This window comes from Adiantum capillus-veneris, unplaced genomic scaffold (assembly GCF_014529385.1).
Source record: "Adiantum capillus-veneris isolate H3 unplaced genomic scaffold, ASM1452938v2 Hic_scaffold_738, whole genome shotgun sequence".
Classification (NCBI taxonomy): domain Eukaryota; kingdom Viridiplantae; phylum Streptophyta; class Polypodiopsida; order Polypodiales; family Pteridaceae; genus Adiantum; species Adiantum capillus-veneris.
This window is the reverse complement of record NW_028221740.1, coordinates 7,795-11,967: the sequence shown is the minus strand read 5'-3', so window position 1 is coordinate 11,967 and position 4,173 is coordinate 7,795. Positions and strand designations below refer to the sequence as shown.

The following is a 4,173-nucleotide window of genomic DNA, read 5'->3' as shown; positions in this document are numbered from 1 at the left end:
AACTAGGGTTGAGAATCTTATAACTGGCTTTCAAACTTTTCAATCCTTGGTGACCTTAAAAACGAATAATTTTAGAGACAAAGGAAGATTGGTCCAGCTATCTATTAATCTGGCTACCAAGCAATTTTGGCTTTGATGTTTTCTCCGAATGCTAGCTAACTTTAAGAACTGCTGCTAGCAGAGGTATTCATGGTTGATGGTTCTTGCACACATGCATTGCTATTTTCAATGTCCTTTTGACTCCCTTGATGTATTATCTAAAATGGCTTATGTAACTCATTTTACCTTTGATCAACACATGTTGATTTGCTTTTGTTTTTTAGTATATCTGTAGCATTCTCACTAATTGATCTGCTCTTTTGTAGCTTGTTCATGTTGTGGATGCTCTTTCACATGATGTAGTGGCAAAAATTTGGCAATATTTTGCATCTCAAGCTTTAATATTTCTTGCACCTGTTTTAAAGGCTTCAAATTCTTGGCCTATCCCACTTCTAGGCCATTTTTTTTGGATCTAGCTGTGTTGCAACATTAAGTCCTGAGGATCAACAATCTTTGGAGGCTGTGAAGAGACTTTCGGTTCTACTTGAACCTCAATTCATTTAGAGGCTTAGTAGGCTAGGTAAAGGTATTGTTATGGTTGAGCCATTGTTCCAAAGGCCCATTTGTTTTTTAAAAACATGAACTGTTTAAGTGTTTACAGCGAGATCAAAACAATGTCTCTTTGTCTTGTAGTGCTCAACATCATCATTGTCATCATATATATGTTGCATTTGACATTATACAAATCATTGGCATCTTTAACCAACAACAACAAAACCTTCAAGCATCAGGTCACTCACGTGTTTGGGGCCACAAAAGTGGAAGAAGTGAAACCAAAAATTTGAGAGCATGTGGAGTGGCCTTGATATAAGGAAAAGGTGGCATTGAGCTATAACACAATGATCAAATGCATGAGACAGTTGCAAGCATGCAAATAATGCTAGACTTGAGTGGTGTGAAGGCAAAAGATTGCATTGGGGATTAGGGGCTCTAAAACAGCATAGAGTATGATCTACATCTCCAACATCTCTCGACTAGCAATCTGATCATGAATCACCCATGACAATATCTTGCATAAAGGAATAGGCCATCTGTGGCCCGCATTTGAACAAGCCTCCGATGATCCATTAAGTGCGATGCTTGTCCTTGTGCATCCCGTCTATCAAGGCCCTAAAACGACCCTAATCCTCCTAGCTTAGCCTTGCATCGGCCAAGCGGATTCCGTTGTGTTGTTATCTCAGTACCTCCACGCATGCGGGTCATATCATAACCGAATGCATGACAACATTGGCTAACTTCTCGCGGGTCCCATACGACATTCTTCCCACATTTTGTCTCTCCACCTAAGTGGCCCAGAGGAGCCAGCGACCCCGCCACGGAGCCCCAACCATAAAGCATCAAACACCTGCTTTCACCTGCTTGGAAGACCTTGCAAAGCCGCCCGCTCGGAGGGCCACCATTGGTCATTGCCACAACTTGGCTCAGGGTTCTCAAAAAGAAACCAGTCATCTCACATGTCTTCAGCTTCAGTAGTCTCTGCTCAATCCCATCGAGTACCCTACTAGGGGGCTCCTTATCAACAAACCCAGGTAGCCCTGATCGCCATCCATGACTTTGATGGCTGCCCCGTTCAACATTGCTCCCCGTGAGCATAAGGTCCCAATACCACAACACGAGCATCACAACAAATCTGGGCTCGATCTCCCAAGACCCTCAATTACTGTCATGTTTGAAACCAAACTCGGCCCATAACATGTTACCTCCTTGCATTTTGCCTGGCTCTCTAGTTCAAGTTCCACTTGTTCGTGCCATCTTGACCATCGACGAGATCACCAAGCTGTATTGCAGGATGTCTCAGCTAAAGGGACAGCCAGCCCTTTGGTTGCATCATATTTGGCCAGTCAAGCCAGGCCAGAAGGCTCAAGGTCCTCAAAAACAATTCAATCCAAACTTTGCTCCATGCTTGCCATTCAATGGACAGTTCTCCCGTGTATCGAGTGAGTACAATGATTACAACTAGGGCACCAGTTCCTACTGACCACCGCTCACCTGCCCAAACCATCTAGATAACATTCTTGTCCGTCCGCTCATTCGCGGGACGCCTCAGTCGAGGGGAGTTTGAACCCTCCAACCGCACCACATCTAATTCGTCAAACCAAGTCTGAAAACCCCAGCTTTTAATGGCCAGAATTTGTGAATACTTCAAGAACGGGCACCTCGCCCCGAGTGACAAACCCAAAAACTGGTGGTTCATTACATCTTCATCGAATCACAATTGCACGCTCGCCATAATCTGCCCTTGCCTGCCAAGGCGCATACCCATTGAGGTCAACCCCAAAGGTGTTGCCTCCAGTTCCTTTAACCCTGCATAGACCCCACTCGACGACCCTCTGCTTTTGCTAATCATAGCACTAGCATCATGCACACGCAACGGTTCTCCCGTATCCCATAGCCCCAACCTTTTTATGTTCTAGTTATACCTTTTCTGACGCGTCTCTACTTGCAACAGCGCACAAAGCCCAGTAAAGCCAAGCCTCGGGCATCAGTCCTTCATTAGCTTTTGACTTATGCATGTCTACACAAGCTTGCATTTCCCCATCGCATGAGGGGAGTGAATCCGCAGGGTCCACCTGACGCTCCTTATCATCATCTTCACTTGAGTAACCCGCAGTCTTGCCACCTAGTTTGCAGGCCTCCATATGCGTTGCCTCTCGAGAAGAAGCTCATGATATTATTCATTGCATGAAAAACATTGAGAGACTTCGTTTTCCTACGTGAGAAAATTTCTAAATCTTCTTGTGTATGTAACCTACCGAGGGATTTGAAACGTGGCATTTTCCAAGATTAAACAACTTGCTTGCTTGCTCATCAAAAAAGAAATCACATTTGGCGCAAGTTTGTTCACATCCTTTCAAGAGCTTCGTTTCTACGCCTCGTTCTTCATTTCCTTTTACGAGTGTGCTGCTTGTAGGATGTTTTTTACTCCCTCTTTGCTTTGCTCAACTAGTCAATGCTATGGTTAATTGGATGCTTCTTTTTCTTTTACTCGTGCAGATCTGTGCAGGTTCGTTGAGTCTCCTCCATGTCCTACAGGCAAATGTTCATCGCACCTGGTGGTGTCGAGCTCTGCTGGGTCGCCCCCAAATCTGAGCTTCGAGAAAACCGCAGCTAGGAAGAGGTGTAGGCGTGCCTTGCTTCAATGAAGCCATGCTATCGATCCCGTTAGCAGTGCAGGTATGGCCAGCGTGCACAATCATTCTTTGGGGAACAGGCTTGACGTGTCTACGATGTTCTTCGCTACAATGCACTCTTGAGTGTTGAGTTGTGTTAAGATGGTGCTCTGCTTTTTTTTGCAGGCAAAGGATACTCTCCACTAGGGGAGGAGTGCGCACAAGCACCGTCTTCGTCTCAACAAGAACTTCCTTGCCCAGCTCACGAATTAAGCAAAGTTGCAGCCTCATTTTCTGAAGTTGGCCAATCTTCAGCTGCTCAAATGTCTTGGACAGCGGCAAGCTGCTGGACAAAGGGAAAAACCTGTTAGTCAAGAAAACCTTGCCTCTATTCGTGATTAGCGATATAGATGAGGGTAGTAAACCTTTCTCCATAGAGGGGAAAATCTTGGATTGGTATGGCACATACCGTTCCATCTCCCCTGTGCAAAAGAAAAATACATATTACTTCAAGTTCGACATTGTTTTGATGCCAAGTTTGAAACTAGATGGCAGGGGCCATACATAGTCAAGAAGGCTTTCAATTCAAGTTACTATCAACTTATGGACTTGAATGGGAAAGAGCACTCCAGGAAGGTAAATGGTTATCGCTTGAAGCCCTATTTGAGTCGCCTTCTACCAAAGGATCTACCAAAGATCTGTCAAAGGGCATCTGTCTCATGTAAGTATTGTTACATGAAGCATGAGTGTAACTCCAGCCAAAATTCTCAGGGGCCAAACAATGAAGATCTCGTCAAGGACTCTGAAGCACTCTCTTTGGAAAAGATGCTCTATGATGGTACATGAATATACCATCATCCTGGGGGAGGGCTAATGATAGCCATTTTTCGGCTCTCTGTAATTGCCATAGTGAGTTAACCCACCCTACCAAAATCATCCAAACACTATGGCTATCCCTACCATT

At 44.8% G+C, this 4,173-nt stretch overlaps 2 pseudogenes; both read right to left on the bottom strand.

The window, feature by feature from the left end:
- Window positions 1-1,092: 1,092 nt before the first annotated feature.
- On the bottom strand, window positions 1,093-1,719 carry LOC147416626 (uncharacterized; annotated as a pseudogene).
- Window positions 1,720-3,058: 1,339 nt separating this feature from the next.
- On the bottom strand, window positions 3,059-3,500 carry LOC147416625 (uncharacterized; annotated as a pseudogene).
- Window positions 3,501-4,173: the final 673 nt, after the last annotated feature.